The sequence below is a fragment of the Molossus molossus genome, unplaced genomic scaffold (assembly GCF_014108415.1).
Source record: "Molossus molossus isolate mMolMol1 unplaced genomic scaffold, mMolMol1.p scaffold_m16_p_5, whole genome shotgun sequence".
Lineage (NCBI taxonomy): Eukaryota > Metazoa > Chordata > Mammalia > Chiroptera > Molossidae > Molossus > Molossus molossus.
The window spans coordinates 103,692,396-103,706,038 of NW_023425388.1; the positions used below are offsets into that span (position 1 = coordinate 103,692,396).

A 13,643-nucleotide genomic window follows, 5' to 3' on the forward strand; every position below is an offset into this window, starting at 1 on the left:
ATCAAAACTTCACTGTAATGGTTACATATATTTTTAAGTATTTTATACTTGTCTTTAGAAAATAATATACTAAAATTTATATAAAATATCTATTCTATTCTCCACAAAATATCTGGATAATTATTTATTGATTTACGTAAATAAAATGTAGATACTGAGTCCCTACTCCGGGAAAACATTACACTAGGTGTATGGAGGTATATAGGGTCTAAGCTCTATTAAGATCAATACCATATGTGACTCCTCTTTGAATCATCATATCTGATGTCCCCTCATCAACTTGATCTTTGTCAGTTTTTGCTTCATTAATTTGTGCTTAATAGACAATTAATAACCATTTCTACTTGCTATAGACCAATATTGGGAATAAAATCATAACCTCACATCAATTTAACCAAATGGATTCATTATCAATTATTAAAAGAAAGAAATATATATATTTTTTCCAGAGTTATAAAGCTGTAAAATGTATTTTTGTTTTGAATGACCTCAGTTATTAGGCAATTCTGCCTCTTCTCTGGAAAGATGAAAGGAAGCCGCTAGACAGAAGATTGGGATGATGGGTTAAATTTCTGTGTGATACTACAGAAATCTTTCTCCTCGAATGGAGAAAAAATGAAAACAAGGTTTCCTTTTTATAACAATTGACAATAGACAGTAGACATTCCTAAATCTGTCTTCCTGAAGTTTAAGGAATATGGGATATGGAAGCTTCATCTGGATTTGAACATTAAAAAGTAAGTTGAACTCTAATGACAGTGGGATTCTATGAAGAACAGTTTAAAGAAGTTTATCATAATTATTTAAAAAATTAAGTAAATTTTATGTTGTCCTTACATTATTAACACAAATTCTCTTTCTGGAGTTTTCTATGAACACTTTGGAGATTTAAATTATTCTCAAAAGTCTTGACTATTATACTTAGAATTTGGTGATATTTTCACTGTGGAAAACTGCAGTGAAACATTGTGATTTTCTGTGATGGGGGAAGAAAGAATACAGTGTCTGAGCTTACATTAATTGGCAAAACTTTGCTCTTTATAAGAATATTGCATTTAATTTTGCTTTCTTCAAGTAGTTCAAATGGAGAAAATACTTTTCAAGAATGGTTTTGATTCAAATTTTTGAAGGCTGCTTTTGATTTTTAAAATGTATCCAAAATCAAGACATTTTAGAAATGTATAGGTAAGTAGACACACTGAGAAACAAAGTAGGCAGGCATTCTTCAGGTATGCTGACATCCTTAAGACAGAATATATATAGTCTGTGTATTGTAATAGCTACTGTAAAGCAGCACCCTAATTATATAAATAATTCAGTGAGAATCTTTATTTACCCACCAATTTATGCAAGACAATTATTATTTTAGCTGAACTATTCTTACATTGACTGCGGAGGCCTAGTCTGCAGATGATTCCCTACTAACCCAGTCAGACATGCCCCAGGCTCTAACCCTCTAAGTGCTACCTGTCAACAGCTCGACGCTCAACTTTCAGTCCAGCTGTCAGGGACCCATCACAGGTTGTCTCATTCCTGCACCACTGTAGATCCCTTCTGGGTTCTATGCAAAGCATCGGCCCACTTTATTTTGTAACCAATCATTTCTATTAATTTTAAGACATAATATACTTTTTAGATCTATGGATGATACTAAGTTATAACCCTGTTTAAATATCTATAGAGTATTTTATTTGTGCAAAGATAGGTTCTAAAAATCATAAAATCAGATAGAGTAAGATGAAAGAAGTTGAAGAGATTAGCCAAGCAACATATACCCATAGCCCATGGGCACACAGACAAAGTGTGGTGATGGCCAGAGGAAGTGGGGGTGGGGTCTGGGTGGAGGTGGATAAGCAAGGGGAAGGAAGACATCTGTAAATCTGTAGTAGTGTCAATAAGAAAGAGAGAGACAGAGAGGCAGAGAGCAGGACAGAGAGAGAAAAAAAATACACTGTTGGAAAAAAAAAAACACACACCAATAATAATACACATATCAATATTAGATTAAAAATGTAGGTCATGACTCTTATTCACTATCTTAGTGTTAAAGATGTTACAAAGATACAACTTAGAATACCACCAAATAGCTCAACATTTACAGACATAGTGTTGTCAAAAAGGTGTTTCTGTGATCCTCCAGGTTTTATTCTTTAATCACTGACACGATTTAACTCTAGTACATGGTATTACTATTTCTCCTACTGTAGCAAGTTCTGGTTTACTCATGGTCTTTCACCTGACTTTTCCGGAAATAAAATATTTCCAACCTTCAAGTTAAAATGTTATCCTCATAAATATATGTACCTGGTTGGTATATTCACATATATGTTTTTGATTTTCAGGCTGAGCAAAGACATGCATTTAGAGCTATATTAGCATTATTAAAGCAAAAGACAACCCGACCTAATATCCAGGGAAACTGTGACCTTTCCAGGCAGAGTCTGATACAGAAAGCATTGATTTTGACAAATTTTTAAAACTGCAAATACCGTTCTGATCACTTATAGTCTAAGAACTTTCAGATAAAAACCAGAAAGAAACAGATGTTAAAGATTGGCCTTCAAACGTTATGCCAATGATGCCACGCTTGCCTACATTCTCACAAACATAAAACCACATCCGCACCTCAGTGGCCACCAAACCATTCACTGGGGCTTTCTTAACTGTGAACTGTTTGAGCACTATTGACTATCTTTTTTAAGTCTGAATAGCTGTAGGGCTCTCAATAGGAGTTGGAGAAACCTGCTCAATCTTGGCATAGTGCCATAATGTGGCCAATTGAGGCTTCTAGTAAGTCACAGCAGCATTGATCAGCACAGGGGCCTTCTCCTGGAGATTACAGACAAACTGGGCCATGGTTCTAGGATGGAAAGTCTGCAGCCTGGAATAGCTAGCTGACTGCCACACGCTGCATCCTGTGGGGTGTGACTGCAGCAGGAATAGATGTGTCATGAATGGGAGCTACCTGACACCTGAAAGATTTTTTCCACTTTGCGTGCCCACTTGAGCATAACCTTGCTTTGCCCATGCCAGTTCCACCTGATGATGGTATGCTGCTAAGCACACCCAAATTTATGACAGTCAAACATCTCCTAGTTCATGATGGTTGCATGATTTGAGGAGGAATTTAGGTTCACTTGATCAGAAGTTCAATCACTCCTAGAAATTGCAAGATAAAAACTGGATTTCAAAAGGAGATCAACTTTTTTACAAAGAGGTTATTGCTTTTCTCTAGAGCCCTAGGTAGTCTATGCTGTGATTCTATCAGAACTTGCCAGAAGCGCCATACCATATCCCATTGTTGCACTATTGGGTTTTCTCCATCATGTGGCCCAAATAACAGCTGCTTGGCATTTCAAGCTGATTCTGTAGGACAATCTTCTCTTGTTATGGGTCTCACTCAAAAGAAAAGGCATTATTGGTAGTTGGTAAATCGGAAGAAATAGCTCATCCAAATGAGGTATGTTTCCTTCACGATCCAAAGATATTCAACAAGCAAACAGATGCATGAAAAATGTAGGTCAAGGTGCAGTCACTTACCTTTCACTTTGACAAGCATATGTAACATGACTGGACTCCCAAATGTAAACAGAGCCCTAAATTCTTTTGGAACTTATCTCCCATCCTTTCAAATGGTTATGCCTTACAAATGCATATAGAGTAACTGCTGCGTAGTGCTCACCAAGATCTATGAGCATGACTGCAACAATCTAGTGAATCAGTATGTTGACTTGGCAGTAAGATAATCAAGATCCCAGAAGAACGAAGATGGAGAATTGATGTAGCCCTTAGGAAAGATCGTAGTCATGTATCACCATACCTACCAAGTGAAAGCAAGATCATTCTGTGTTATTTGTTTACTGGAGGGAGAAGATTTCCAGAGTAGTAGCTGCTGCTTTCATGAGCCAGGATATCTGTTGGTTTTCTCCAGAGAGGAGACAAGATCTGGAAGAGTCTTTAACATTTAAATCTCCATCTAATTAAGTTTCCAGTAATCATTCTCATTCTCCAAGATCTCTCTCTTCAGCACAGACCAAAGAGGTAACTTTAATGGGGATAAGCTAAGGATTAACCCCCACTGCATATGTCAAGGCTTAGAAATTGGTGCTAATTGACTCATGTTTTCACAGATACATGGTATGTGATGTGATTTTTTTAAACTTTATGTAGAGTGGCAATTCTAAGAGTTTTCTATTTTAAAATGCCCTCATTCAGTGGGCCATGAAGGCAATGTGTTATTCTGTCAATTGCTGATTGAACTATGTGTTCAGTAACTGGGAAGATTGTCACAAGATGGATTTTCAGGCACACTGACAGATGTACGTAGGATAAAACTATCATTTTACTGATGAAACACAGAAGTATTCTAGATCTTTAAGTATTAGCAGTATCAAACTGTCTGTGTTTTCCTTTCTTCAAATCAGATGTATTGATAAGCAAGCTTCCTTTAGGGAAGTGCAGAAATAAAGTTATAGTACCAAAAGATAATGGTACCACGTGGTCCTTTTCCACAACTACCTGGCCTCTTCTTCCGTGATGGGGCTTCAGCCTCTGCACCAGGCAAGGGCTCCTGACCTAGCAACTAGGTGATGGACCATGCCTATGACACACATGACTCACGTCAGGTCTTTTTCACCACACTTAGAAAAATATGTTTTATGTAAAACTTAACTATACTTTGGTAACTTTACAACAGTTTCAGTCCTAGGGAATTATGTATGATCTGTAAACAACAGCAAAATATCCTTGGGAATTTGTTGACTACTGTGAAAACTTTGTCTCACTTTGTCTCTGGTAGTTAACTGTTATCACTAGGTCTTGGCCACTCCATGGCCCCATTGTCCATGCTGAAATTAGGGGCTAATTACAGTAGTAGTGCTTCCTAACTTCATCCCTACTCTACGGACAAAAAACGCTAAAATACTTTCTAAGGATGTCAGAACTCCTCTTTTGATTATAATATTAAATGCCTTGTTGAAGGGATTGATCTATGGATCCTTGCAGGAGATAAAGTTGGAGGATGGAGAAATGTTACTAATAATAAATCCACTCAAATATTTGAATTCTTCTAAGTCATCACTACCTAATAGAAATATAAATGTATGCCCAAAAGGCAAGCCACTAGTATACTTTTACATTTTCTAGAAGCCATATTTTAAAACACAGTAACGTGAAATTGCTTATAAAATTATAGTTTGTTTAACCTACTATAGACAAGACATTATTATTTCAATATGCAATCAATATAAAATTATTATTGAGACACTAGACTCTTTTGTACTGTTTTATACTTGAAAAAAATCTTGATGTGGACTAGCCAGCCACATGTCAAATGTTTGATAGCCACATGAATTCCTCCCTCCCCATTATGCCAGAGGATTTCTGACATCTAAACTTTTTTACTAGGACATAATATGAGCCTGTTTCCATCAATACCAAGCACACCACTAGAACCATTTACTTCTAGCTGCTCAAACCAGCACTTTGATTCCTGAATCTCTGTTAAATCCTATCATAATAAAGGCAGCCACTTTAAAATCACTTTTGTTCTTTTCTGGTCTAGCACATTTAGAATCATAGCCACAGATACTCTCCAGGTTTCTGTCGCTATGAGTTGGCAAAGTTTATGAAGACTTGAGTTCCTGGCTTGGGTATTGTAGTGACATTTTGAGATATGAATGTAATCTTTGCTCTTGACGTGATTAGAGTGACAGAGTGGGCTGTGCGGTAAGTGGGAATACTTTAATATGATAACTACTTCAAGGTCTCAGATCAAGGCAGTTCTAGCATCATCTGATGGGAAGAAAGAACTCTACCTTTTGGTAAAGAAGGAGCAGTGCAATTTGGGGAACTGGAGCGCTCGAGTTGCTCTGATGCCACTCACATATTCCATCTCAGCGTTCGGGTTTCTGCGCTTCTTCCTTCGGTGCCCTACACGTTCACACGAGAGGCCCCAATCCAGTACAGTTGAGTCCTACGATCAACTACAATTGCCCTGAGGCTGTAAGTCAAAAGAGAGTCTCTGTACCCTGAGTGCACCTTGAGCCAAGAAAGTAAATGTGGGGTATATCACTTTTCTAAATGATGTAGTGCATTTCGCAGCAGGCGGCCACCCACATAGCCCGTGTATTCTTTATTAATGTCATAATAACCTACTGCAGGAACCGTTCAGACCACCAAAGCTTTACCTCAATTGGCACTCCATTATGGGTGACCACAGGTGATACATCATGGCACAGTTCTGTCACTTTACACTACAAATAGCCAGGGCCTCACTTTCAAATTGCATTTAGATTTCACTCCCTTTAAATCAAGCAAGTGGATTAACAAATTCCAGATTCTCATCTGTGGCTCACAACTAGTGTCTACAGCATGATGTGCCTCTGTTTCCAAAACCTAGTAAAGGTTTTGGAAGAAGTTGGAGTTGAAGAAATCAGAAATGACTCCAGCTCTTTTCATAGGAAAGGGATTTAATGCAGGCAATGAGGTGCTTACAAGACCACTGGAAGGAGAGAGAAGCTAGGCCTCCAAATATGATGAGAGGATAAATCAGCGCACGAAGCTCATCGGAGAAGCTGTTCTGTCTCACTTTATCCAGAAATAGTATACCAGGAAGCACCGTGGGAATGAAAATAACCTACATTTTGGGCTTGCAAGTCAAGAGCGAGTAACTTTATTATTTCTGAAAGTGTCCAATGTACCCAGTTTACATTCACTGTGATAACCTACATGTAGTGGGCATTTAGCGCTGTTTATTTGACATCATTTCACATAATCCTCCATTTTGTAGATGAGTTAAACTGGGTCAGAGACAGATTAAAAGCATTTTTTTGTTTGTTTTACTTGCCACAAGTATCAAATCTAGGGAATCCAGCCTCTATTCTCATTGCTTCCCATACCAAGGTAGGGGTTATCTGTAGTAAGCCTCATGTATTATTAATAGTTGCAAAGTCAGCATGTATAAGCTTTCAAATCACCACAGTTATCCAATTAACCCATGTTATTATATAGCTTCCAGTGCTTCTCCTCAGCGGGCTAATGAACTTCAGTATAAATGATTATACAAGTGGGAAACAAAGGTCACGGAAAAAATGGAACACTTCATAATCACTGTTACATAAGGGCCTTTTATTTCCCCAAATCAATTTTAAAGATTGAAGTCTCAGCAGCAGCCCAGTCGATTTTCATACTAGTGTATTGCAGTTAGTTCTAATAAACATTTTAAAAACTAATAATAATGATATATCAATTCCTTAAGTATAACACTTTAATATTACAAATGAAATAAGCAAACCATACATATGTAGTAAAAATATGGAAAAATACATGGGAAAGACGTCACCTTGGAGAAGCAAGTCATCTCTGGGGAGGTGGGGAGTAGAAAGAAGTATTGGAAACACCTAGAAATGTTGTTTCTATTTAAAAGGGAATGTAATACAAACATGGCAAAAATCTAATCATTGCTTATGTGATATGTCTATTATATTTGTGTAGTTTTCTACATGTGTGAAATATTTCATAATTTGAGATTAAATAATTATAAGAAATTAACATCAACTTTTAAGAATTATTGTGATTCGAATAGGTTTATTACACAATACAACATATTTTATCCTATGTTTTATGCTGGCACCTACCTTTTAAAAATGATATATAATAGGGCTTTGAAAAAGCAATGTAAATTGACAAAGCTGTGTTAAAGCCAAAAGAAAGAAGAAAAGAACTTCTCCCCAACACTTACTCTTACAGAATATCCTACTGATGGGTTGGGATTTTAATGTCCATTCAGGTTAGACATGACCTAGATTTTTAATGATCTGATTTAGAAACAGATGCCTGAAACTGAATTTTGTGTTAAAAATAAAATATACAACAAAAGAGGCACTAGGATGTAACTTACATCAAGAATATGAAGACTTGCCCTGGCTGGTTTGGCTCAGCAGTTAGAGCATGGGCCTACGGTCCAGAGAGACCCGGGTTCAGTTCCCACTAAAGGCATGTACCTCGATTGCAGTTTGTCCCCGGCCCTGGTTGGGTCGTATGGGTGGCAGCCACTTGATGTGTCCCTTTCACATTGATGTTTCTCTCTCTCTCTCCCCCTCCCACTCTATCTGAACAAAAATATGGAAAAATGTCCTCGGGTGAGGATTAAAAAAAAAAAAGAATATGAAGAGCTATATAAAATACTATGCCATGAACTGGTGGAGCCCAGCTGGTGTGACTCAGTGGATTGAGTGTCTCCCATGGACTGAGAGGTTCTGGTTCGATTCCGGGTCAGGGCACATGCCTGCGTTGTGGGCTCAATCCCCAGTGGGGGGCGTGCAGGAGGCAGCCCATCGATGTTTCTCTCTCACATCGATGTTTCTGTCTCTCTCTCCCTTCCTCTCTCTAAAAAAATCAATAAAAACATATATATTTTAAAAAGAACTAGTGAAGACTCACAAGTCCTTTCACAAAGAACTGTACAGGCAACATTTCCACTTCTAGAATAAGTGTTTGCCACAGAAATTTGAATTAGTGAGAAGGTTCTGAAGACAATCAGGCAGACTTTACAGTTTAACCAAGACGTTTCTCTAACCGGATACAGAACACCCTTGTTCACCACAGCTTTTAATGTACACGTATTGTACATTTAGTTTTAACTTATTTATATTTTATCAAGTTCATTCTCAAGTTTCAAGTAATGACAGTAGTTGTACAAGAAGAAAAGTTGTATAAAGAGAAATTCAGAGTTGTACTAAAAAATCAATTACTGTCTTTATCTTTAAAGCAAAATGGGAAAAAGAGGAGCTTCTGAAAATAAATTCTGTGATTACCATCGTATTGTAATCTAATAAATTTCTCTAGAATTTAACTCAAAAGGAAATATTAGAATGGCTGTATTAAGTCTGTAAAAGTCATTGAATGAACGTTAGGATGTTGCTACCGGTATAGAAAAGGGACTGAACAGTACAATGCTGAGAAAAAGTTAAACTAAGGCCACCTTTCTATTCCTTACCTACATTGTTTACACAAGTTGCTGTAACTTTCCATTACTTGTATCCCTTACACAGATTAGACATGTATACAGCTTGTCTCTGAGTATTTTCGATGCATCAAAGAGAGAAAAGATAGTTGATTAAAAAAAATCAGTGATTATTTTTAATACTCATACTATATTCACTCAAATTTGCTTTGCAGGCAATTATCACAATCAACCAAATCAACTGAAAACAAAGTGTTAGGGACTACTTAAACAGAACATAAAATATAAGGCCTAGAGTGCATTTTGGGTATTGATCTAGCATTATACAACATTTGATAAGGAATTATTTGATTATTTTTATCAAGAATAAGTTACATAGCCTTTTACATAAACTGCTATATTCTACTGAAACTAAAGCAATTTGATTTTTGTCAAATTCAAGGGAAAATTTTATTGTTTGAATTTAAATTGCTTTAAATCTTTGTTTCAGTCAAATAATAATTTTTAAAAGAAATAATGTATAAAAATACACATAGTACTACAATATGTAAATTAGTGTTTCACTTATTTAAGCATTCAAGACCGTCAATCAATCTCTAAAAATTACTTATATTTAGTCTTAATGACTCCATAGATAATACTCTCTCAAGTAATTTAGAAAATAAAAGCAAAAGGAAAAATAAAGCCATCAACAATCAACATTTTAATATGCCAGCAGTTTTCATTTTCCACCTGTAGACACAATGAGCTCAGTGCACTTGAGGCTACACACACACATACATACATGGCAAGTGCAGAATTTTTTTTAATTGAAAAAGTAATTAGGACTTTAAAAAAATAAACTACAACTTAGAACATTTATATTATGTTACAAAAACGTGTTTTACATTTGCACCTCTGCTCTAACCCATATAATGAATCAAGCATTACACCTGACACAATTTCTCTGATAAACATGGTGTGATAACAGGATATGAAATCCATCGTGTCACATTTGATTTTTCCAAAATTATCCTATCTGTTGCACAGAGCCCATCCTGTCGTACTTATGGATACTCTCATCCTCAACCTTTAACTGGTCTAACTCTGAAAAGTCTTATTGTCAGTGTATTTTGTGAAATTTAAACAATTCTCCAACAACACTTTCATAGAAATCTCTTCTTTTGTGAGCACCTGTATCTGTGGTAAGGTTTTCAACTTTACCTTACAAATGATATGTGTTGTGCTTGCTTCGGATGATTGGATTCGCGGAGACAAACGGTGACTTGGTGGTGGGGCAGGGGCTCGATGTCAGCAGGGGGCATCCTGGAGGGGGACCGCGTGTGACTGTCGGGGACCGCATTCTTCTTACAGCGTCGCTTTCCTCTGCAGCCACAGGACCGTGAGCCCTGAGATAATGAATACGGGGATACGCAGTACTTGCTGTTTATCATCCTTATGTTTTGGTGCACACATATCATATTTTAACTTAAATAGTCTTTTTAATCCATACCTTCTATTTGCAACCTAATTTTTCTACTTTAAAAATCACGGAAGTTTTAATAATGTGCTATGTAATTCACACCAGTGTTTACTCAGAATTATTCTAATTAAAATTGAATGAGGATTTAGGTCTTCGCAAAAATATAATTCATTTCTAACATTATGAATGCACTAAAAGAGTCCGTTGTTTATTTACATTCATATAGTACATGAATAAAATGCTAATAGAATCCAGTACTAAATATTATCAAAAAAGAATTATTTGTCTTGTTTTCTCAGGAAATGTTATTATACTGAAGGTAAACTATTAGGAGCAATTAAGTTTCATTAAAAATGTTGATAATTTAATAAAACCTTGAGACTGTGACATCACAATATTAAAAATGAGCTACACTTGTAGATTCTAATAAAAAGTATATAGCTTTATGTTTCCCAGAGGGAGCTCATAAATGGTAACTAAGGTAAGTCTCTGAAACCTCTCAACCAGCAAAAAACAAAGACAATATCTTCTCCTTCATATGGCAACTTCTCTTTATTTTAAACTAGGATATTCACTTTTTTAAGAAGAAATAATTATTAGAACAATATTTTTTCAGCTAGTCATGTTGCTTTAATTTTAAGCAAGGTATCCAGCTATGCAAATAGCAATTCTATTACTGTAACCAAAGTTATGAGGTTTTCCAGGATAACCAAGGACTTTTCATATATAAAATTCTGAGTTAACAGAAACAAAACAAGTAGGAATTAGAATCCAAACTAAGACCTCTAGAGACCCTCAATGACTGGTAGAGACAACCCATTCTATAAAAATATATATACGGCAGGAGCTTCATAAGTACCAACAAATCACTATAATCAACATTACTGAGATTGGTTGACATCATTCAGGCTAATGGTATGCAACTTTGGGGTGCACCCTTTTCACCACATACAAATTAAATATTCTAATATAAATATTCTAATAGTTTCAATATTAATGTAATTTGGAAAGCATGTTTTTTCTCTATTGCTTCTTGCAGTATGCATGGAATTTATGAAGTAAAATTAACATATGAAATCTATATTGGATCTAAGAATACTCACTGATATTTCACCTAGAGATAGACTGGACTTGCCAGGTTCCTCTCCAGAATGGCCACACTGCTCTACACTCCTACCAGTAGTTCATGAGGTTGCCAATCTATCAGGTGCAAAACCATATTTTATCACTTAATTTTTATTTCTCTGATTGCTACAAGCACAGTATTATTTTGTATGTAATGGTCCTTTCAGATTCTTTCGTGTGTGTGTGTGTGTGTGTGTGTGTGTGTGTGTGTTTATTGCTTTAGAGAGTGAAGAAGGGAAAGAGAGTTAGAAACATCAATGCGAGAGAGAAACCTTTATCCCCTGCCTCCTGCACACCCCCAACTGGGGATTGAGCCTGCAACCCAGGCATGTGCCCTGGCCGGGAATCAAACTGACACCTCTCAATCCATGGGAGGACACTCAATCCACTGAACCACACAAGCTGGGCTCTTTTGAGATTCTTTTTCTGTAAATTACTTGATTATATACATTGCTGAGTTATTTCTTGTAGTCATTGCCTTTTAGTTCTTTGTTGATTTTACATTTTAAATATTTTTTTCCCTTTAGTCATTTGTCTATTTTCTTTCTTTATGGTGTCTTAAACAGAAATCCTTTGTTTTTAAGTAAATCATAACATCATATTTTGTCTTATGGTTATTCTTTTTTAAATAATTTTTTCTTTATTAATATTAGAGAGGAGTGGGAAGGAAGAGGGAGAGAGAGATAGAAACACTGATGAGAGAGAACATCAATTGGCCGCCTCCTGCATGCCCCCCACTAGGGATCAGGCCCACAACCTGGGCATGTGCCCTAACTGGGAATAAACCAGTGACCTCTTGGTGCAGGGGTCAACACTCAAACAGTGAGCCACACTTGCCAGTCTTACAGTTATGCTTTTGAATTAGTCAGAAAAGGTAGTCTCCTATATTTTTTCCACTAACAAGGTTTGTCTTTCACATTTTTGTTTTTAACATATGTTTAGGCCACTCTTTACATAGTGTTTTATTTTTCTACATATAATAAATCTGCTTTCTCCATGACATCTACCAAAGCCATCTGCCCTTTCTCCATTGGTAGCAACTTTTCATAGACCGTTTCTCAATATACGCATGGGCCTGCTTCTGAACTGTGTGTTCAGTTATATTAATCTATGCATCTGTTCTTATACCAGTACTACACTGATTTCATTGATAGAATTTGTAGTAGTTTTTCAGATATGATAGGAAAAGGCCATGATTGTCTCTGTTAATCATTTCATCCAAAAGGAAGGATTGTGTCTGTACTAATTAAGACAATCTAGTAACGTGACTTTGAGTTCTCTAAGGCTCAGGATAATGTTAATAATACCTAACTTATATGACTGCGTAAGAATTAAAGTATGATCATGTAGGCTTGTCACTGAAAAAGAAACATAAGTATTCAGTAAATGTTAACAATATAATTAATAATAAAATAGAAAATAATTAGAAGGTACTAAACCAGGTTTCTGCTCTTGTTAGGGAATAAATATTCTATACATTACAATTATACATTTACTTTACTTTAATAATATCCAGTACAAACATTTAATTTATTTATCAGTGAAGAGCAATTTGGGGAAAAAAAATTTAAGTACTGTTAGGTCATCATTTATTGTTTCTGGAAATAGCCTAACTTTCTATAAAACGATTTTTACTAAATCCATTTTACCACTTGACGCGTACTGGATGGACGTACATTTTTTAATTGCCTATTATTCCATTATCTTTCAAATACCATGACAATGAAAGAGTTGGAATTCCTCAATGAGAGAATCCAGGATTCCACAAAATTGTGAGCACAAACCCCACACCCAGTTCTAGTCTTCTTTTCAAATGAGTGATTCCTGACCTGGGCTCTCATAGTCAGGACCTGCTCAGGAGAGTGAACCCTAGCCCTCGGGGATGGAGCCCAACCCCGGTGCTTGGGTATAAACTCCACCCGCTGATGCTAATGCACCAGCAGCACAGAGAACTGCTGGTTCCTAGAGTTCAGGTCACAGTCTCCCTGCGTGTACATCAGGGTCTGAGTCTTGCCATCACTGTGAACCCCTGATCAAATGTAATACTTGTTAAATTAAAATACAATGGATTTATTCATGTTCTTCACTGTC

The 13,643-nt window shown here is 36.3% G+C and overlaps 1 protein-coding gene and 1 pseudogene across 1 annotated transcript in view; one reads left to right on the forward strand and one right to left on the reverse strand.

The window, feature by feature from the left end:
- ROBO1 (roundabout guidance receptor 1) overlaps positions 1–13,643 on the forward strand; it is a 539,216-nt gene that overhangs the window by 8,097 nt on the left and 517,476 nt on the right. The window lies entirely within an intron of this gene.
- LOC118617579 lies at positions 2,509–2,856 on the reverse strand (annotated as a pseudogene).